A 24,851-nucleotide genomic window follows, 5' to 3' on the forward strand; every position below is an offset into this window, starting at 1 on the left:
TCTCTTCCAACCTAGAAATTCTGTGATTCTGTGATTCTGTGATTCTGGGTGTAAGTTCCTCTTTACCACACCAAAAGTTTACATAACGTGTAGGTTTGGTAAGAGTCCAAAATGAAGAACAGAAGTAGAGTGGGTGCATGGAGGGACATCAGACAGATTCAGACAACCTTTAAATAAACAGAGCTCCATCCCTCTTATACTTTTGAAATACAGTTCATAAAGCTTGGTAGACTAAAATACTGTATCTATAACTATCCTATAGCACCAATATGCTCTACTACCTCTTTGCACAGCCTTTTTTTTTTTTTTTTTTTTTTTCCCAGATTGTTATGTTTGTATTTTTACATACACATTGATGTTGAAAGGACATTCTTCTCCCTTACATTGTTTGCTTAACAAATCATTTATTATATTTATATAAAGTTAATTCCTGTTTCAGTTTATTCAGTGTTTCTCTAAAAGCTGAAGCTAGCACATAGCTGTGAGGAATGAAGGCTCCCCTTGAAGTTAATGTTCTAAAAGACAGAAGGAGAAGAGAAAAAAAAAAAATAAGTAAATAAAACAAAAATAGGCAGGGATGTGGAAAATAAACAAACAAATAAATAAAGATAAAATAAAATTCCTATACCAACCAGCTGACAGAGCTGAGGATCGAAAGGGGCTTTCATGAAACTTAAATGTGAATAAGGTAAGGGTCTATTTTCCACATGAAAGTAGTGCAATTCTTCATGGGCATTAATGGGAGCCTTAGGAGTTGATGCATTTTGGGTTTAAATGTTGGAAAAAAAGGAAGTTTGAAGAAGTAAAACAGTAAGCCAAATAGAACATTAATGGGAATAATGAAAGACACTATGGTGGCAATAATTTATGATATCAGACCAAAGCAAATTGTACTGGAAAAATAGCAGCACAAATTGCAGGTGTCTTTACAGACCCAAAGTGATTTTGCTCATCATTTCTCTACACAAGTCATATTTTAATAGCAAGAGAAATTTACTCTTGCCTCTTAGAAGACAGCAATACATTAAAGAACACTAGTTCTTATGAATTTCTAGTTCTAATTTGTCATTTTCTGTCCATTTTCATGATAAAGTCAGTATAATGGAAACTGATAAGAAAGCCAAGTTACTGAAATAAGAAAATCACAAAATTAATATTTAGCTTGATTACTCAGATAAGCCTGCCAAGATCATAGACAGTAAATGCTTCCTGATTCCATGAGTCCATACAATCCAAAATACCCACGTTTTCCTGGTCAAAATTAATTGCTTGAGGAAAAAAAAAATTACATCACCCAGAGCAAGTAGCCTTTGAAAAACTCTAAAAAGGTCTATTTGACTTTTTCAAATTACCACCACAAGTGATGGAAACTTATATGCTAAATCCCTTGTGACTTTTCTAAGGCATGGTATCCAAGCACTGAAGCTTAAAATTCCATGCCTCTGAAGTGTTAGACAACATAAAAGCTGCTGTAGCATGCTAAATTTCATTATCTCTTAAGTGTTAACTTTTTTAAAGTCCACATTTTTTAAGACCTTCTTAATAATGAAGAAATTAGGCTCATAGTCTATCTTCAGAGTAACACTGGAGTAACACTGGAGTAACACTGGATCTTGTCCTGGTTTATACACTGCATAGTTATTTGACATTGAACTCTCTTTGGATTTAAGGGTTAAATGAATTTCATTCACACTTTATCCTGAGAGAACAGTAATTATCAGTGTTTAATTCATCAGATGGTTACTATGCCACATGACATGGCTTCTCAAGTATGGTAGGTATTATCACATCCTAATTCACTTTTCACCTTCTAAACTGTTCGTATTCATATTGATTTTGAAAATACTTTACCAATAACTTCTCATCCAAAGACCTCAGGAAGTACTATAAAGCATTTCTGAGAAAACAGAACAACTACTTCATATGAGAGATGTATCAATGTCAATGTTTGTTTCTCACTTTATTTGAAGAGATTCTGTATTGTTTTACACAAGAAACAGGCAATACAGATTACCAGCAAATTTAAACCAATCTAGCAAGTCATGATGGGAATTTTTCAAATTGTAGGTATTTGAGAATGTACTGAAATTCTGAAGGGCTTTCAAAACCAGGAATTTAGACATATCATAATCTTATGTTAATATAATTTTTAATGTTAATCACAGTGATTTTTAGGTCATTTTTTATAAGACCTGATGAGGCTTTGGAGGTGTTGAAAACAATAATTTACATATGAGTTGCATAGAATTGCATGTGTGGTTCATCATAAGGAAAACATTATGGGAAACCTTTATGTTCACTCCAGACCTCAGACAACTTCAGACACTTGTCTGTTGAGATGCAGTGGTTATAAAAAATAAGAATAGAAATGTGTGCAGAGAGTAAGTGGAAAGAAAAAAGAAAGGGAGGATAACAGAAAGCAAGATTGCAAATGAAGAAGTTTTAAAGGGGTCCTTTACTAAATGCCTTGAGACAATGATCCTCTTAAGGATATGGGAGATCACTGGGGAATTTAAACGCCTACTTTTTATATCAGGTGCATGATAAATCTGTATAATGCATAGCTAGGATATCTGGGGTCCTTTGAGGCAATCCAAACCAATACTGAAAGCACTATTATCATGCCTTCATGTATCTGAATCCTGGTAGTAGGGAACTTGGATGGACAATCTCTCTGCTACATGTTCAGCTGTGCAATGTAAGGCTTTCCAGTGATGCTACTCTGCAGAGCTCCTCCGCAAGCACGGTTATTGCCCCCCATACCTCTAGCAAACATATCCAGACTAATACTGCTTTGCTATTTTAGTAGATTTTTTTTTTTTTTAAAGCCAACAGAATATGGGAGGATAGCTATTTATTTATTTATTTATTTCAAAATATAACGAATTTGAATTGAAAATATGAGAAAATGCTCCAGGCATGGTTCTCTTCTGACTACATCTAAATCAATCTATCTGTCCCATTGCATACTTTGAAAAATATTACATGGTAGGTGTCCTTTGCTCTGCCGTCAAATGACTCTTCCCTGCCACTGTGAGGATCCTGGACTGACTAAAACTTCTTATCAAAGGCATCTCCCCACACACAGACAAAAACAAAACAAAACAAAACAAAACAAAAACAACAACAACAACAACAAAAGCCCTTTTCCTTAGCCTTTCTACCTTTGGTGGATATCCATCCTCAAATTTTTATAACTCACTTCTGTTTTTATCTACTTGTAGTCTCAGATGTCTGTAAAGCAGAATACTGAAAATCCACCAACTACATAAGTGTTTGTACATCCAAGCCCTATGATATGTTTTGGCATGCTAATGTTTAAATACATTTAATAGTAATTCTTTGGTTACTGTGGTCTTTTCTCAAGGAATTTCAGAATAAAACAATTAGGCTTGAAAATCATGGCAATGGAAACATGAAAGTGATTTATTTATAGTCTGGCTACAAGTAATTGGTGTATTCCTATCTTTCTTTTTGACCTCTTAAAACAAAATGTCATATCATTAAATCTACTCCACTGGTATCTGCCCTCTTAACAACATGTTAGCCTGTATTTTTATTAAGTAAATGTGAAGCTTTTAATTTTCTCACTTTCACTGCATTTATGACTCTCACAGGACCATCCTGTGTCATCCTTTTCCACATGGAGTACATGGAGTAGTAGTTTAGCCTGCAAATGAACTTTTTTTTTTTTTTTTTTTTCATTAGCTATGCTTTATAATAGAACAGATAGAAGAATGTAATCTGAGTACATCGAAACAAAAGGTTATTTATTTATCTATTAATTAATTTATTTATTTTTGTCAAAGAACTATTTAATAGACCCAGTATAAAGTGGCAGATTTAAAAAAAATATATATTATTATTATTATTTTTTTTTTTAGAAGTACAGTTTTCAGTTAGAAAGACTACACATCTTTGCCTAAATCAAAACATTTTATTTGAACATTTCACTTCAGTGACATTTTCAATTTTGACTGTCATTGCTTACAGCCGGCACTGACATGGTAAGATGGTTTATTTTAACTTCATATTTTCCATAGCCTTTTGTTTTGACTTTTATAATATGAAAGCATTAATTGCATGTTATACGTGCTGTTTTGTTGGCCACTGTGCTTTGCCTTATAGAAATCTGGCATCTAGAAAAAATGAAGAGTAACACTAAAAAGAACTTTTCATCCACAATACTAATGAAGCAAAACATCTCAATAATAATAATAATAATAATAATAATAATAATAATAATAATAATAAATCAATGATATAAATTAATACATAAATTGAAAGAGAGAGAGCAAAGTATAGTGAGACTGTCAAGGTCACATCCCCTGCCAAGGCTCAAACATATGATTAGAAGGTCATCTGTGATGTAAAGAAATTTTGTGGAAAAGGAATGCCTTTAAAAAAGGTCTCTGAAAGAAACCTTGCCCAATGTGATTGCTGTGACAGACCGGTAACATATTCCTGCTGATGAATAAATTAATAGTGACATACAACATTAAAAAGACGTCAGCATGAGCTTACATGACAAGCTCAGAAGATGACTAGCTTTCTGCATCCCAGTCAAATCAATTATTGCAGCTCACTTCAGAGGTCAACTCATTGCCCTCCCTGTGATCCAGGTCAATGCTGCAACACTACATATGGGGGAATTGAGGGATCTGTGACCAGCCTGAGTATTGCCTAAACAATGCTCTGAAGAAAGATGGTGTGGCACCAGGAAGCACAACACCAGGACTGAGAAGGACAAAATTAATGGGTAGGCATCTGAATTGGATGAGCTGAAAGGTTCTTCATCTTATCCAGATCTTACTTTGTCTGTGTGAATGATACAGTCAAGCACAAGAGTTGAATATGATTTTGGCCTCACAAATGGAAGGTGAACAAGGGCAATAGTTAGCATTTCTACTGCATCACATTTATTTCAGACATCTCCTCTGAGATATGCACCCTAGATACATTTGAATTATTAAGAGATAGATAGGAGTTATATAGGAGTCTTGCAATAGTATAGGTGTACTTCCAATACTATTTCCAACTTAGAAATGGACTGAGCTTTTCTGGTACATTTGCTGTTACCGAAAGTTTGTATTTTCCTAGCCAGAACTCTTATTTTTTCAAAGGAAAAGAGCCCTGAGTTTTAGGTGTTGCTTGTTTTTAAAGCTTTTGCTTTTAAAGCAATGTGCATGCTAAAGTAATGTAACTGCTCAATAATATTTAATTAGTCTCGAGTTTCAGAAGCTGTTCCTAATTCATGCTGTATGAAAACTGTCAGTCACACATTGCTATTGTAACCAGGTTTAAAGCCTAGAGAGCTGAGGAATACATGTGCAATTTGTGTGTCCATTGTGTCTGCCAAGATTTAGAAGTTCCATGTTAAAATCCACTCTCTCCCCTAAGGATGCATATGTTGAATTATTAATAACAAAAATGTTTCTCTGAATTATTATTTTATTTCAGTACTTTTGCATAGTTATCAGAACTCTTTCAGGGCAGTGCCAGTATTTTTAAAGCTCAGCCATACTGCATTACAAGCAAAGAAACCATTACAAGTGTAGTAGTCATTGTGAATATAAATTGTGAGAAAAGAAAGTATTTACTGACACATGGCTGAAAAATCTCTGTCTAGGTAGGGAGAGTATTGATAGATAAAATCACAGAATCACAGAATTCTCAGAATTTTCTAGGTTGGAAGAGACCTCAAGATCATCAAGTCCAACCTCTGACCTAACACTAACAGTCCCCACTAAACCATATCCCTAAGCTCTATGCTACTATACAATGAAATAAGACGATTCCAGTCTACAGTTATTTAATAAAAATATGTACTAAAGCATATTTTTATGTATAGTTTTTTAAAAATGCAGTATTTTTTTCATGTATGCAATGTTTTTAAAAATGCAGTATTTATTAATGTATTAATGTATAAAAAGTAAGGTATGGAATACTCATAACTCCTGTGAAGTACTTTTAAAGTATGCACAGTGTATTTACTAGATAGTGAAACTATCCATAATGTAACTAGGAAACACATTCTGGGATGTAAACCTGCATTTATTTTTCTCCCTTTTCTTAACTACCTTCTCCTCCATTTACCAAAACAATTGAAAAGACATTTAGTTTAGAAGGAACTTCTCCATGTCATTCATCTGTCAGCTTATTATATTTTATGTTTTCTTTCCTTACTTAAAGTGAGTTGAACCTGAAGGATAAACTCTACCCTCACATTCCTGATTTCAGCAATATACTTGCAAATAGGAGTAAGAAAAAATGTTAAGACTGAAATGACAGACAAAAAAAAAAAAAAAAAAAAAAAAAAAAAAAAAAAAAAAAAGATGACTTGGTTAACAGGGACAGGACACGCTAGTTATACAAATTTCACAGTAGCATTAAGCCATCAGGTATCATCTCTCCTTTGCACAGATCTATGCTGTGCACCTGTCTATGCTTTATACTGTCTACATTTTTTTTTTTCACTATGTTCACAAAATAAATAGGATGCTAAAATAACTATGAAGTCCTAGGCAATTGGATTGTATTGTGTTTTATATCTTTTCCACCATGAATAATCATTAATATATCCTTAAAATAGCTTGGTGGCTTAAGTATTATCTTTCCTATTACTCAGATAAAAAGAAAACTAAACCACAGAGAAAAGATGTGACTTCCCTTCAGCAAAGTTTGTCATCTTCAGCAAGGTCAGGGTGAGCTGGGAGTGCTCAGTCCTTCCTTGACTTCAGGGCTGTTGATACACATTGGCCCTGTGAGAGTCAGCTTTGACCCAGAACTGTGGGTCCAAAAGAACCTATTCGAAGGAGTGCCATCCAGGTATGCAGAATGCACATAAGTAAATGAACCACTTTGATATTTTAACTATGTGATTTACAATTCCCTTCCTCAGCTCCAAGTCATCCATCAGACACATTTTCATTTGTTTCAAACATTAAGTTTGTGGAAATACAAATTGCACTGGGACAGAAAAAAATGCTGGAATAATGGGTGCATTTTAATTTTGTTTTCTGTGCATTATGACAGCCATAGCTCAGTGGCACTCAAGTGAAAGCCATATGCATCTAAACACAGTGTCTGTGGAAAACAAATTTAAAAACTAAATAAACCACAGACAGAAACAGGAATCAAACAGATTTTGGAAAGCAGAAAGGAATGCTGATTAATTGCATGCAGCATTTCCCTTGCAAAACTGAGCATTGTGTTTGAATGCCAAACACTCTCTGTATTTAGGTTGATCACAATAAGATCCTTTGTTATTATTGAAGAAAAAATAAAAAATCATGTATGCATCTGCTTAAAAATACATACTGTTAAGGGAAAAATAAATAATACATACTGTTAAGGGAAAAATAAATAATAATAATAAAAAAGGACAAGTAAGGTGATGCTCCCAGTGACTTTCAGATTAATGGGATTTTTCTCTCTACTCCTTGAATGGAAAAACTTGTTGAATTAATACAAATAATACGAAGCGTATATTTAAATCACTGTTAGTTTTTCCTCCAAATATTTCAAAAACATACATTTCAGCTGATATAAAATAAGTAAGGTGAATGGTCCTGTTCCAGAGATTTAAAAACAAGATGGTTGGTAGAAAATTCAACATATGAAGTCATTGCATACTGCAAAAAGGTTGCTGTGATGGGTATCACAATGGTTCGCATGCTGAATAAGAAACCCTGGAAGTAGAGGTGTAACTTTTGAAATGGGTTAGTGAGTTTGGCTGCTGAATACAAGATCTGCACAAGGCTCATGAATACAAAATGAATAAATGCAATCAGTTTATCTCAAAAGCTACATCTTGAAGCTAATGAAGCTAAATGAATCTGCATGAGTCTGACTTTGAAAACACACACTGTGGAAAATACACTGAACTCTGGAGTTACCTTAGAACACCTTAGGACTTTATATCTTTCATCATAGTATGGCAATTTGAGTGAGCATGTTAACATTACATCTTGGAGATGGTTTGTTTGCTTGTTTGTTGTTGTTTGCTTGTTTGTTTTTCCCCTTTAATGTTGTAGATCATTTTAATATTCTGAATGTAAACAGAAATAGCACAAATGTAATATAAATGGAGAAAAAAAAAAAAAAAAATCTGTGGAAGATATTGGATTTGCATTGCATTTGCATAATATTCTCCTTACAGAAAACTCTAAAATTAAGTCTTTGACTTTTTACCTTTTTTTTTTTCTCTTTTTTTTTTTTTTTTTTTTTTTTTCCAATGTGGTAAATAATTATTTAAAAACAAACCTAAAACTTCCATTCCACTCTTACTTAGTGACAGAAAGCCTTATTGGTTTTCTGCATATTGCCTTTCCAGGCAATACAACAGCATCGTAGTCCAACATTAAAATATTATGTTCTTCCTAGAACTTCGTAAAAGTTTTTTGGTGTGGCTCCTCAGTAAAATATTCATTAAACATTTTGTTTAATGGCATGAAATAATTTACAAATTCAGATGAAATTTGATACATAAATCATTGCTGTTCTGAAAAAATAAATAAATAAATAAATAAGTACATTTGAAGTAAATTAGAAAAAGAGAGAGGTTTCTTGCTTTATTCAATAACCTAGCAAACGAGAAAATTATTTCTGACTACAAGAGATATATTTAAAAATGCAAATGTCTTGAACCTATACTTGCCACTAGTTTATGTGATATTCTGAACAGAGCTGTTACTATTTTCTTGAAGACATCCAAATTAAATACAACCTGAGATAGTTTTATTAATCTGATAACAAATATATTAGTACGAAAGTGGGGATACCATGTTTACAGGGTTTGTTTGCTTGTTTTCATGTGTAATATTATTTTCCCAAAACAAAAAAAAACACATGGTACTTCCATTGAGGCTGCACCACTTTCTTTAACATTGTTGTCCAATTCCATAATCTTCCAGATAATACAAAATCTAGCTATTAAATTTTCTAAGGAAAAATCTTACATGGAAAAATACCATATTGTTTATTTTTATCTTTTCTATCTGAAGCCAATAATCCAACCACATACAAAATTTCAAATTTAGTTATATTTTTTTCTGGGATTTCTTTGGGTGCTTTATTTGTCTATAAAGCACAAAGGATATTTTGAACCACAGGAAACTAACTGAAATACATATAATATATTTTTGCTGTAATATATGATAGACAGATACCTGGCAGTTACTACTGATTTCCAGATGCATTGTCTTGATGAAGGTTTGACAGGAATATTGCCTCCCTTTTCTAATTCTGGAAAGTTCTTGAAACCAAAAAACTGACCCCTGATTAATCTTTCTAACTAATCTGGATGGTGAACAAAGTCTTCTTGCTATTAAGTCAGAAGTTAGACACTTGCTGGTTGCTCGGTTCAATGGAAAACTTCATTTATGTATCTTTGAGTTTGAAATGAGGTAAATTAAGAAACAGATAATTTAGTAGAATAAGTTGGGTGGGCACAAGAAAATGTTTCGGTTGGAAGGAATATCCAAACTGGAATGGGTTGGAAACTTTGTAGAGGTATGTGATGTTATATCTGTGTTTCATATACTTTAAGGTAAAAGGCTGTGAAAAAATAATAATAAGAAGAAGAAGAATGTGAAATGAAATCAAAATTTTTGCTCCACTAAAGCAAAAATGTGAGTTTTTAAAAATCTTGTGTTAATGATGTTGTCACAAAATAAAATAAAATAAAATAAAATAAAAAAGTCTTGTCCCAGCTCTCTGTGGCCTCTCCACATTTTTATACTAGTAATTAATTAACTTGTTGCCATTCTCCATCTGTAAAATGGGGTATGGCAATAACCTGATGCAAGAAGTGCTCACAAGCAGCACAGTGAGGGAAGTCATCTAAGCACGCTAATAGCAGATGCACTCCACTCACCAAAGGATTTAATAGGAAACCTAAATCTAATCTTAGAAATTGGACTTCTTTGGAGTTCAAAAAGCTAATTAATCTTTGTATTCATAACTGTTCAGAGTCCCCAAGGGGCTGATGTATTTTTGAGAGTGCTGTGGGATGGCAGGTGGTAGTTTTCACCACTGTTATCAGCTGTGATCTTGAACACTGACAGACAGATTCTGTAGGCTATTTCCCCCCGTTTCTTAATCACTCAAGCTTTGTAAAGTGGCCTTTTTTCTTTAAGCGATCAAGAGGTATTTTTTTTTTAGACAAGATACACATACATTGATATGGACTGCAGGGAAAAAAAAAAAAAAAAAAAAGAAAATAATAATAATAATAATAATAAAAACAGTTCTTGATATAGAACTTTCTCAAAAAAAATCTTTTTGAGAAGGATAATAAATAAATAAATAAATAAGAGATAGGGAACAAAGAGAACAAGGAGATAGGAAAAGTTTAGTAGGGGCGAGATGTCCTCCTGGGGAGATGAAATATATCCCCATCTATCACCCTCCAATCAGCCTTACTTTTCTTCTCTTTCTCCCTGGAGGGAAATACAAGATTTGTTCTGCTAAAGCTAGTGTGTTTCACTGATAAGCAATGCGTACTTTTCCCATGTCTTGCTGCTTACTGCTCTTGCTGCTTTATGGGTACAGCTATTTATTTGGCTTCTACAGCAGAGAAACAAAGACTTTGGCTAAATGCCCTGATTTAATCACCTTGCATTAAACTAATGCATTTAGTCAGCAAAAGAGAAATCACCAGTGAAGTGCATTTTCTCCCTACCATGTCAAAGCACTATTAGGAAATATCTTTGCAAAGTGGATGTTTCTTCTACAAATAGAATGCATCTTACCTGTACTCTGATTGACTTATGAGAAGAATAAGTAGCTGAATGTAATGCCCTGTATATAGCATTGTATTCTTTTTGTATTCTTTTTCCTTCTGGCCAGGGAGTGTTGGAGAGAACAGAGAGGACATTTTGCAATAGGTCGAACTACCTCCTTCTCATACTATGAAAATTATAAAATTATGATAACCATTTCCAAACATTAAAAAGTCAAGTTTTTCCAATGATGAATCTTTTTTTATTCTAACTTTACTTTTAATTGTGCTTTTCTTTTCACGTTTCATTTTTCAGATGGAAGTACTCAACAATCAGTTATAATTTCTTCTTTATTCTTTCTTATGAAATTACATCCCATTGATGACAACATACAAGCATTGTCACCTTACATATTTTTTGGTTTATTTCTATTCAAAGACAGGTTTCTCATGTTTGGCTTTAAAATTTACTGTAACATCATTATGCTTTAACATGGGCAAAGACTACAAATCATGCTGAAATATAAAATAAGATTTTATGTGACTTTTATTGAACAGGATAATGGATAATAATTAAGGTGCCACAAACTTGTCTCAAGCAAGGCAATAATAATTATTATAATAAAGTACAACCTCTCAAAAAAGATGCAAGGAAGGACTAACTTTTTTTATAAAAACAAACAAAACTGCTAAGTGTTCTTTGTCTTTTATTTTCTTGATCTGCCAGCAAAGTTGTTTTTTTTTTTTTTTTCTTTTTTTTCTTTCTTTTAAGTCAAAGAGGAGAAAACACACTGATGCTGAAGTCTTGAGATTTTGAACAGAGATAATTACATGTCATAAGTCAGAAATCCATGTGGGTTTACCCTAGAGCTAAAATTTTCTTTTGTGCTGGGATTTTTTTGTTTTGTTGTTGTTGTTGTTTGTTTGTTTTCTATCTAGTCTACCTGAACCTTGATAATGTGTGGTCTAATTTCTACTTCAGAAAAAAAAAAAAAACAAAACAAAACAAAAAAAAAAACACCTCATCATCTCTAGCAGGGTATCTGTCTGTAAAAGGTGATGTGATTAAGGCAGGTGGGAGAACCCCAAGAACTCCATTAGAGATGAGAGTGCTCCCAGTCCCTCCCTGTCCATACATGAGGTGACACCTAGCACCATGGGCTAGTAGCAAGAGGAAACCGCACAGTCTGGGTGAGTCACTGACTGTGAAGGTGTTGGATGTGTTTTTATGGTAAATGCTCAGTCCTTCTGGCTGGACTTGAAGGCCTGGAGTAGCCTCTCCTCTACTGGGCTGCTTGATTTGGCAGGTCCTAAAAATCTGCCTAATATTCTGGTGGTCTTCTGGTGCTTCTAAAGTTTTGACCCCAGCTCAGATTTTTTCAGACTCCAATGTGCCAGCCTGCTGGAAGTAGGTTCTCAAATACAGCTTGGGGAAAATTAACAATTAACTTCACCAGTAAGAAGCACTGAGCAGTGCACTGGGATCTTTTTTGTTGTTGTTGTTGATGGTGGTGAAAGAACACCACGAAGAATTTCCTTTCTACCAGCATCTTTAAGATCTGTAGCCTTCTGATTTTCAAGGAAAAAAAAAATAATAAAAATAAATGTTTTTACATATTGTAGTTTTGCAGGGAATACAAAGGTTATTCCAATGGAAGTGAGTTCCTCAAACCTACTCATGGCCCTTTTTAACCCAGTCTCATGTTATATATTATTTTCACCTTCTCAGGCTCTGTCTAAGAGGCCCCTTACACACAAAGCAAAACATACCTGCCTAAAATCTGTCAACGTAGAGTTTAGGAAGTGAAGCAATAGAAAGAAATTATTTGACATTTATTTTATTTTAACCAAAAGTCCCATTCTGGACCTTATATTTTATATGATTTTTATTGAGTACTAAATGTCTGAGGTTAAGAAATTTATGAATTTATTGAAGAAAGACTATGAAAAAAATATGTAAGGAGGATAAGTTATCTAGAGATGTAGGAAGGGAAATTAAATTCAGTGGAAAATAGCTGTCAGGTGAATATAAAAGTTTTTCATGAGGAAAGAAATTGAGCTCTTCATTTTGATTCATTTTTTTCTAGTGATGATGACTGTTGTAAACCCCATGATACTTGATTTGTGCCCATTTCTGAGGAATAAAACAAACCTGAAATATGTTGAATTTTGACTGTTTCTTACAATAAGTACTCAACTAGGTATCTATCTTATTATACAGAACATTATTATTATTATTATTATTATTATTATTGAAACAGTATATTTGGGTTAAAACTTTTTAGACAGAATCTGTCTTTCAACACTTGTCTCTTGTAAAATCATACTAAAACTGAAAATAAATAAATTAAAAAAAAAAAAACTTCAAATAATGAAAAGAAGAGCTGTTTCATTCTTTTCACATTCAGTATGGATTCAGAATGTCCTTCAGACTAAATGTACACCAACATAATTGTCCCTATACAAACATGAAGGCAGATAATCCCAAACCCCAAGAGCTTTCAGTGTAAATGAAAAATAACTTATATGTAAAATAACATATGACAGGGGATAATGTGTGAGACTAAAGGTAAACAGTCTTGAGAAAGAAGCAGCTTTTTGAGAGGTAGCATGACTTTTACTGTTAGAAACATCATTTTTACTTCATTCTAAAAGGGCTACAATCATTCATTGACATCTCTGAGATAAATCAACAGATGATCTGGAATAATTCAGCTGTCTGGATATTTCAATATACAGTTTAAGCAGCAAGTATGAAACTTGAAAACTTTAAAATGAAAGGCTGTAGGGAGGCTAATAAAGCCTACATTATTTCAACCATCACTAGGATACTGCCTCACAAACATTGTCTTTATTATTTGCAAAGAGGCCAAACTTTGTTTTTCAACAATAAGAGAAATTCCCAGAACTCATATTCAGGTATTTTGGGGGAGAAGCTAGTTTATTAAATTTTAAATCACAATTTTCATGCCATGTTATTGTATTAATTATTCCTTTAACTGTTGTTCTTCTTAGAGCTCCACAGAATTGTCATACCTTTCATTAAAGCTGCAGCTTAATTGTCCTTAAAATATTTAAGATGAATAAAAACATCCTGGGCAATGAAAATGATTGAAAATGAAAAATTAATTTAAATAGTCTTGGTTGTGAACAGTGCATTGGACTGAATATTGGAAAAAGGACACACACACACACACACACAGACACATACACATATAGACATGGTTGCTTTAATGGCACTGTTACTTTCTGAAGGTCTCTGTTAAGCAGCCTATTCTACTTTGACACAAATCAAAAATCATTAGACACCAGGAATAGTGCCTTCAATGACCTGCATGGGTTTTGTATTAAGACTTCTTTTAACTTCATTATAGTATTGACTAAGGTGAGATTTAACTGACATCACTGAAATTTAACTGACAATAATAAAGACTAAGTTCTGTATTTACCAAATGAGTGGTATTAAAAAGGTCCAGAAAAGTCCAGATAAATCAGAAAATATCTTTTTTCTACCTCAGTATTTGGATCTCAGGAAAATATTATTTATGGATTTATGTTTCTGTGATTGAGAAAGATTGTAGCTTGTGAAGAAATTACAAAGATAGAATTACAGAATGGCTGGGGTTGGAAGTGACCTCTGGAGGTTGTCTGTGCAGTCCCACTGGTCCAGCAGTGCCACCCCGAGCAGGGGACCCAACCCATTGTCCAGGTGGCTGCTGGAGATACCCAAGGAGGAGCCCCCAGCCCCTCTCTAGGCAGCCTGTGCCAGGGCTCCGGCACCCATCCAGCCCTGCAGTGCTTCTTGAGGGACACAGGGCACCTCCTGGGCTCTAGACTGGGCCCGGGGCCTCTGGGCCTGGCCCTGGGCACCCCTGAGCAGAGCCTGGCTCCAGCCTCTCGGCACCTCCCGGCAGTGCTGGTGGCCATGGCTGGCAGACCCTGGAGCCTCCTCTGCCCCAGGCCCAACAGCCCCAGCTCTCGTAGCCTCTCTTCACGGTAGAGGTGCTCCGCCTCTTGGTGGTCACTGTATTTTCAAATTATGACTCCTTGGCTGCACCTGCTAAAGACAGACATATACTTGTACCCCTGAATATACTTACAAATATATGAGTTGACCCCATAAAGGAATGCTGAAGATACATTTCAGGCCAATGAAGCTCAAGCTCCTATAAAAACTTCAACTGGTTTTCTAAAAAAATGAATTCAGCAAACATTCTTGTAGGGCACTGCCCACGGTTAAATAGATATAATAGTCTCATCTGGCATTTTCCATCTAAGAGTTAATCCTTTAGTCCAAGTTGTTCACCTAAAGACCTTTTATCATGAATGGTATAGGAATTATAGGCAGCTCCAGAGAGTGATTCCTCCCGTCCTGAGAAAGATACTCTGTGTGACCACAGTGATTCACCCACTACAAGAATTTATTTCTACCTCATCTCGAGTGGGAATTTCTAGTACATGGCAGCATGCTGTGCTTAATAATAGCAGCATTCATTATTATACAAAAGCAAATAATGTACATCTAATTATTTAATTAATTCAAATAAGCAAGTACTGCAAATATTTATCCAAAATTACTTTTATGCCTTCAAAATTACCAAAAATGAAGAACAAACTTATCTGACTAATATCCCAGTTTGGTGCTTTTGTATAATTACTCAAAGTAAATGTGTGTTGTTTTTCTCCCCAGGGAATAAAAGTCTATTTCAGGGTTGCAGGACAGTACCAGTTTGCAGCTTCAGTCCAGTGCTGAAAGATGTTTCTTTACTTTACAAAACATTTTGTGTGTGTGTATGTGTTTTCTTAATAATGAAAAGTAGATGTGTAGGTTTATGAATAAAGAGAGAAAAAAAAAACTAATATATAAAATTAATATATATATATATATTGAGCTTAGTGACTCAGGAGAGAGGAAGAGAATAAGAGAATAAGACCTGTTTATTATTATTATTATTATTATTAATTTTTATTGAAGGAGTGTTTAAGATTTTTATTTACTGATCATTTAATGGAAAATATGCATATAGTACTTGAAGTAGTTACAATTATTTAGGAATTTTCGACTCTAATTTTGGAGTCAGAGAGACTGTATGCACTTTTGGACCATGTACTGTAATCACTCGGTATACTCACAATAAATAATAATAATAATAATAATAAAGCGAATAGTTTCTCACACTGTAACTAAATATTCTGACAGCCACACAATGGATGAGCCTGAATAAACTAAATTTAGATCCACAGTATGATGGTGTTTTCAGTGAAGATGGAGGAAAAAGCTTGGTGACTGTGCTGCCAAGCCCCAGTCAGTCCCCTGCCCAAGAAGATGTATCTTGAGGATAGATCAGATGTCAAACTGCTCATTTGTTTCCAGCCAGGTTTCAACTTTCTTTGTCTCATGCCATTTTTGTGAGAGCCTTTGTAGAACTGTTTACCTTTCTCACCCTCAGAACAGCACAGCCTATCCCTGCTGAGGGCAAATAAAGATTTTGTCCATGCATAAGACAAACAGCAGCAATGTCTCTGTCCCTTTCCTCCCTATCCTATGAAACAAAGCAATCATTTTTGTTATTACACTTACAATAAGCATAGCACGAGTCTGCAGCTTCCCTTTCCACCACTCCTACTGTTCTAGTTTCTTGTCTGAATGCACTTCATCATTTTCAAATTTTCCTTTTGGTGGATTCAATACTCAAATAGATATTACATTACAATGCACACACAGTAACCCCGATTTTCCATTCACTGGTTCTTCATTTTCTGAGGAAAAAATAGTACTTCATTATGTATCTTTTTATCTGTGCACTTGTTGGAATGCAACATAATTCCAGGCAGAATCTCAACTATTTTTAATGTATTTGTTTGTTAGAAAGAAATAGAGGGGTGCAGGTGATTAAAAGAGATATTTTAGATTTTAGAAGATTTTTAGAAGGGAGGTTTCATGTGTCAGTATTCATCAAATAGATACCTTATACCTCCAATGTAAAATTTATATTATGTTTTGATGTAGACTTTTTAATAGCACTTTAAGACTATATCAAGAACCATAGTTAAATAGTGTTTTAAAAGGTTTAGGAGAAAAGCTAACTCAACATTCAAAACTGCTTTGTTTTTATTAACATGGAAGATGCATTCCTACACATTAAAGGCTATTATGTTGTATAGCTGGTGATATAAAGTTATTTAAAATTTTGCAGATTTTATTCATTTATTTATTTATATCCTGAGAAAGAATGAAGCAAGGATTTCTGACACCACAATATTTATATATAGAGAGAATCATTGAATTATATACATAAATATATGTATTAGATCTGCTCTTGTATCAGGGTCCCAATGTATATATACATATTATCAGCCCTCAGGAGAAGGACCTGGGGGTGTTGCTGGTTGAGAAGCTCAACATGAGCTGGCAATGTGCGCTTGCAGCCTAAGAGAATCAACTGCACCCTAGGCTGCATCAAAAGCAGCATGGCTACAGGGTGACAGAGGGGATTGTACCCATATACTTTGCTTTTGTGCGGCCTCACCTCACCCTGTGTTCAGCTCTGGGGTCCCCAGCACCAGGACACAAACCTGTTGAGGGAGTCCAGAGGAGGGTCACAAAGGCTATCAGAGGGCTGGAGCACATCTCCTGTGAAGACAGGCTGAGAGAGTTGGAGTTGTTCAGCCTGGAAAAGAGAAGGCTTCGGGGAGACTTCATCGTGGTCTTCCAATACCTAAGGGGGGTGTACAGGAAAGCTGGGGAGGGACTCTTTGTCAGGGGTGTACTGATAAGACAAGGAATAATGATTTTAAACTAAAAGATGGGTAGTTTAACATTAGATATAAGGAGGAAATTCTTTACTCAGAGGGTGAGGAAGCACAGGAGCAGGTTGACCAGAGAAGTTGTGGTCTTCAATCACCCGGTGTCTGCTGGGAAAATTACAGAACAGGCTGTAAGTAATCCAGGTGTTTCTTAGGGTAAATTGAGATTGACTTCCTGTTCCAGGTATTAGACAAAACAACCAGAGAAGAGTTACTTGACCTGGTGCTCACCAATGTGGAAGAGTCTGGTCCGCAGTGACCACACCCTGGTTGAATTTGTGATCTCAAGGAATATGGGCCTGGCAAAGAGCAAAGTCAGGACCCTGAAATGCTGAAGAGCAAACTTAAAGCCATTTAAACACATAGTTGATGAGATCTCTGTCCTTAGGTGCATCTTCTCTGCCCTTATGAGACACCACTTGTTGATCTGTTAGAACGGGTTCAGAGGAGGGCCATGAAGATGGGCTGGAGCACCTCTCCTATGAAGAAAGGCTGGGAGAGCTGGGACTGTTCAGTCTAAAGAAGGGAGGTCTCCAGGGTGACTTCATTCCAGGTTTTCCGTATTTAAAGTGTACTTATAAAAAAGATAAAGAGCAACTTTTTGTTCAAACAGATAATGACAGGACAAGGAAGAATGGTTTTAAACTAAAATAGGCGAAATTTAGATTAGAGGTTAGGAGGAAGTTCTTCACTCAGAGGGTGGTGAATCACTGGAACAGGTTGCCCAGAGAAGCTGTGGATGCCCCATCCCTGGAGGTGTGCAAGACCAGTCTGGATGAGGCCTTAGCCAACCTTATATAGTGGGTGATGTCCCTGCCTATGTCAAGGGGGTTTAGAACTAGATGGTCTTTAAGGTTGCTTCCAACCTGAGCCATTCTATGATTCTACGATTCATACGTTTCCTTTCAAAATGCATATTTTCTCAGATATTTTGTTGAATTTCTCCATGCTACCACCTAGCAGGCACCAAGGGATAACAGACACCATATTTATTTATGCCATAATAATGCAGTAAAAGGTAGGCAGAGGTTATTTCCAATATATTAAATTGTCTTCACAGTATAATACTCACAAGCACACGCACAGAAACAGATGAACAAAACCAAAAGAAAACAAAACATTTGTGGGAGAAGGGAAAAAAATAAGAAAATTACAAAACCCAAATATTTTTCAAAAATCTGATGCTTTCTGTTTCAAATAATTACAATTATAATTTTACATTTTAATGTGTTGTTGTTTAAGAAATTAGTTAATGTAGTCATGCAATTAAATATAGAATTTTCATAGTATTATTAGTGAAATTAATGTTAATATGACACAATGTCAAATTACTCATAAAAATAAATGTTCTTATGTTTGTAATAATGTGATAATGACATTTCTGAATATTCTGAACATCATGAAATGTTGCAAATAGCAACAGAAACAGAAAGTTTTTCCAGGTTCACTTTTGTGTGTGTATGTAAACAAAAGATTAAGATTTTTCCATCATTTCCATATTTTCACTTGGAAGTTTCTGTTTCCGTGTCTGACCCTTTCAAAAAGATTTGCCCTTATTCATAAAAGGGAAGATAAGTCTAATTTCAACAAATCACTCAAATCAACTCCTATATAAAGCCAATAACTTTTAAAGTCTTGGTGGATTTTGTGGTCATTTCAATAGATGTGGTTTCCTTTGTGGATAGGTAATAGGTATCCTTAACTTTTTTTTTTTTTTTTTAATTTTTTTGGGGGGTTTCAAATGGATTACATCTTCCCACCCCCCACCCCCCACCCCCAGGCTAAAGGTCTGTCTATTTTACAAATGTTTTCCAAGGTTTAACTAAAATTATTTGGCTATCCATAATTTGTTGTAAATACCTGGTACAACTAGAGTATCTGAACCTCTGTCTCATCTGTAAGATGATGTAGCTACTTTTTATCTTCCAAGCATTTTAGTTACACCTAAATAATAGGCACCTGTACAATATGTGGTCACAGAGACTACTCTTTATACAGGGGAGAATGGAGCAAGATAAATTTATTTTAATTAAATGAGAATCATGTAATAGTCAGAGATTTAATAACTTAGTTCCTGTTTTTAGGACTGTGGCTTTATTTATGATATCATACCACAACAGGAAAATAAATTAACTTAAAAAGTGATTTTTATTTTTTTTTAAATCTCTTTGTCACTGAATGAATTTTGTTTGTTTTTGTATGTGTGTGTATATTTCTTTTTTTCTCCACAAACACCAAAAATGTGAAAACACCTTTTTTTTTTTTTTTTTTTTCCATACAATAACTTGATTAAAATCCTCCTGCTCTGAGCAGTTCCCAGGTATAAAGCCCCTGCGAAACAAATAAAAGTGTACATCAATTTGTCTCTGGGTTTTCATCATGTGTGTTTCATTTCTGGAATTCTGGGTTGGTGCATGTTTGGTCTTCTTCGTCTCAGTTTATTGAGTAAGATCTAGTAAATTAAATTTCCTTAAAAAACAAAACAAAACAAACAAAAAAAAACAATGTTTGAATAGTTATCTGAGTGAGCTAATGAATGATTCATATATATAGTAAAGAGGCATCATATTAAGGTTGACACAGAAACTTGATATCGCTAATGCAAAATGGTCTAATAAGATTGCTTTTGCTGTACTTTTATCAACTCTTTCAGAAGAGATTACAAACGAGACTTACAAAAGGAGCCACTTTAGTACCACTTTTGTGTGTGTGTGTGTGTGACAGCATCCACATTTGTGTGTGTGTAAAAAAGCTGTAACCTCAGTCAGATACATTTGAACTTAGGAAAGATTTATTAAGCCAGGATAGCCTTGTCCCATTTTTTGATACAATGTTTGACTATGATTTTTTTTTTTTTTAGATTAGAGGATATATTTCATATGCCTATAATTCATGATAGCATCTGAAAGATTGCCAAATAGAAAGTTAATTAAAATGACAAAGATGGGATTAGGAGAAATATTCTGATAGAGGGAAAGAACTAAAGAGAAGGGAAAATGGAATCTAGTGGGTTGGAAGGAACTTATCGGAATACCTCAAGGACCAGTCTGATATAGCCTTAGTTAATATTTGTAATTATGTCTTAACCTAAAGCAGTTTATTTGTCATATTTGCAAATGCTACCAAGTGGGAAGGCATCATCAATACAGAGAAGGTGGAATTTAGCAGTATAAATTAAAAGGTCATAATTTTGGATAGAAAATGAGATAGAGAGCACAGCACTAAGTGAAAACCCTGAGAATACTGTGTAGTATTTTGATTGGTCATGTTTAAGAACAATTAATTCAAATCAGAGTGAAGATAAAAAGAGGGTAGTAGGATAGCTGGGGGGGGGGGCGGGGGGGGGGGAACGGGGCGGGAATTATATCACAGAATCACATAAATGGAGCAATCAACCACAAAGTAGAATCTTCTGAGAGGACATGATATTTTATCATATAAACAAATGTGTCAGGTGAATAAACAACATGGACATATAATAACTATTTCACTTAAAGGCCAAGAACAAGGATAGGAACAGAAAGAAGAACGATATAAATTAATTGAATAATTTTAATATGGAAACTGGAAGAAAGTTTTAATCTATTAGTGGAAACAAATTCTGGGATCTTTTTTTTAAATAACATGAGAGTAGAACAACAAAACTAATGAAATTTACATCTGATTTTGCAATGCAAATAATCAGCGTATGACTGCATATCACAGAACTCATAATCCTATTCCTTACGTTGCAGATTGCTGGAGTTTAATGTCAGTTCAGTTAGAGTTAAGGAGAAATATCAAATCACTTCCTTTCGTTCTATGGCTAAAGAAGACAAAGGCACATCTTTTTAGCATATGATATATTTTCAGTTTCAGATTTTGGCAATTGCATTAGCTTATAAATACTTTATAAATACTGGATATTAGCTAATAAAAACCACAGAGACATAAAAACTATTGGAAAAAGTATAAGCGATATGTAATGTTCCTCATATGACTAATGACTTATGACTATTGACCTTACATCACATTATTTTTTTCCTTGCTTTTGTCTTTAATCTCTAGTCATGTAGTTTAACTGTTAAGAAGCAATCTTCTTACAAAGGTAAAATATCTTTCAATAAGTTATGGGGTTTCCCATATTTCTCAAAGTGTATATACAAACTTTTGAGGGTAGAAAACAGAGGTAGGTTTTCATAAGGTTTACATGTGATTTCAGAACATAATCTCATGAAAATTTAATGAATGAACTACCCATATTCAAATCCTACTTTATGACTTTTTATTTTATTAGGATTTATTTCTACAGCTTTTAAGATTCACAGTGAAGACTCTGTCCAAGAAAAGAAAATGGAGGGGGGAAGCAGCTTTAAACTATCTGGACTCATGTTATAGTGCTTTAGCTCTCAGTCCTGCCCCACTCCAGGGTACTACAACAGCTATATTGTCAGGGTCTCTGTCTATGAAAGGCACTTTAGCAGTACACGTAAATATTTATTTATTTATTTTGCATTATTAGAATTCAAAATTATAAATAATAGAAATGATACTATAATGCTACATGATGTCACACTTCAGTGTTTTTTAGTTCTAAAGAAGCAGTACTGATTTAAAATATCACCTGTATGTTTCCTGTCTCCAGGGTTCATTCCTCCAAAGCTTTACAAAATTAAGTATTGCTGGAAATCACTTTTGTGTTTGCAAGCAAATCCAGTGTTTACCTTTCACCTCCAGTATGGTCAGCCAGGTCTAATTGAAAAAGCAAATCATGTTCAACAATTTTGTGCACTTGTGTTTATAACATTTTTTTTTTTTTTTAATCGTTACATAGCTATTCATTAGTAACTACAGTTAATAACAAAGAAGTGATAATTATTTGATTTGTTTCTATGGAAAATATTCTATATATATCTATAGGTATCCATGTTTAAAATGATACATTTCACACAACTATTTTTAAAACTAGAGAATTTCTTAAATGCTGAAAAGCGACATATGGAAGATTACAGCCTTAATGTATGGGATTAAATTTATGTGGCTCATATGGGTTGAAAGGATTCATATTCAGCTAAATCTCACTTCTGCAATCATAGCAATCTACAAAATAACAGTTTAAAAATAATTGAAAAATAAAAGCAACAACAAAAATTGCTTCAAGGACTGAACTATAATTCACAAATTTTCTTTCTCCTTGGTGAATCAGACTTCAGTTGAAGCCAATGGCAATACCTCATTCACTAATTCTTTCTATTTCTAAGCAAATGTTAGGAAATATGAATCAGAACAGATTGTGTTTTTTAAAGAAAGTACATCCTGACAGAAATCTTGAAGCAGATAATTGATCAAAATAGAGCTTGAGCAAGAGATTTAGTACATATCTCTGAAAATTAAACTTCCGTGAAGTTCTTTAAACACTAAACTTGCATAAAAGCTATAAACTGTCAGCAGGCAGTTCTGCTGTCAGGAAGAGCGGGAGTTCTGCTTTCCCCTTGGTTCTGGTGTCTCTTTTTACCACTGCACTTCTTTCTTCCCTCATGCAAACATAAGTACTCAGGTCAGTTTATGGTAAAATAGGTCGTTGAACCAACCTGGACTAAAATTAGCTAAATCTGCATGTTTGTGTGTGTTTAACTAGGCTCAGTTTCCCAGAACACTACACTGCATAATTACTCAAATGTTTGCCAGCTTCTGGCAAACGAAATTGTTTGTGGAACTACCAAGCTAGATTATATTTACAGATCTGTCATCCAATTTCTTTCAGATAATTTACTAAAAATTATGTCAGATTATTGTAGGTTGCTTTACAGTGTATCTAACAAACTCAATTTATTTTGCACAAATCTCTTCCAGAAAAGTGCCTGAAAATCAGAATGTTGTTATATTTGTAAATGAAATGCCAGCTGCTCTAGCCCAAAGCTTCCCGAGTCTCAAGAGTTTGCAGCATTTGAGACAGATATGTTGTCAACATGGTCAATACTGAATAAATAAATGAAGAAAAATGGTATTTTAATGTTATGGCATGATAAGACCTACAGAGAGTAACCAGCCTGGACCTTGTTAAAGTTGTACTGAGCTCGATCAATGAAATCAAATGTTTTATCAGCACACACTGCAATGTGGTTGGTGGACAAGCCCAACTGGACCAACAGTATGACAGCTATTTTTCAAAATGACAGAAATAGTAATAGATCATCTGGAATGCTATTATTTAGTGCTAATGAATGATTGTTTGGTGATGGAAGAAAAATCAATTATGACAGCTGTGAGAGATGCTGCCTCGGTTCCATTATTCCAAAAAATAATAGCAAAGCTGCCTGCTAAGGTAGGAAACAAGCTAGCATTCCCTGTGAGAGGCAAACGTTATAGGCAAAGAAGCAACTGGAACTTGTGTTTGCTGCATATAAACACGGTCAGGGCCAAGAAGTAGAGACAGATGTCCTTGAACTACTGAAACAAACAAACAAACAAACACAATACAACAACTGCAACAAAACCAACAGATTTTTACTACTGGTATTGCAATTTATTAACATTTTTTCTTTCTCTAGATGGCTGGACTATTTTTGTTTGAACATCAAACTATCTTTCTGGGTACCCTTCATGCCTAATCCAAGATGAACAATAGCTGAGAGAAGATGATGGATGAGAGAAAATCATTATGTATTGTCTGCTACAAACTTAGGGAACGGCACAGGTTTAAAATGTAACAAAAAGAACTGTCATTTAAAAATAATAAAAAGGCACTCCATTAAAAAGCAAACAGAAAGACACAGGTTGGTCAATTTAGAGTCCAAAGAGAACTGTCCGAACCCTGAGACTTGATAATGTGTTGCTTGTGGCAGGAACTCAATGCAAATGAACAGAAGCTAAAAGACAAATGACAAACACATTTACAGCAAAGACAGAACATAACACATTGCTCCCTTCTGAAAAGGCTAATGCCGAGTATCTAACAGTCCTAGGGATTTTTATGTGTATCAATATTCATGTAGATAGATACATTCATACATAGATATGTAGATGCAGACATTATTATAGATAGATATACATTAATGATAGATGATATATAGATGTAGACAATATAGATAGATATAGATGAGATACATAGATATATAGATTAGATATAGAATTAGAGATATAGATAGATATAGGTATAGGTATAGATTAGATATAGAAATAGATATAGATATTGATTAGGTATAGATATAGATATAGATATAGATATAGATAGATAAAGGGTTTATTATACCTTTTGCATCTAGGGTATAATGTAGTTAACAGACATGAGAATGTCCTAAAGGCTGGATCTCAAGCAGACTGTCTAGGCTCAAAACATGAA

This window comes from Oxyura jamaicensis, chromosome 1 (genome assembly GCF_011077185.1).
Source record: "Oxyura jamaicensis isolate SHBP4307 breed ruddy duck chromosome 1, BPBGC_Ojam_1.0, whole genome shotgun sequence".
NCBI lineage: Eukaryota > Metazoa > Chordata > Aves > Anseriformes > Anatidae > Oxyura > Oxyura jamaicensis.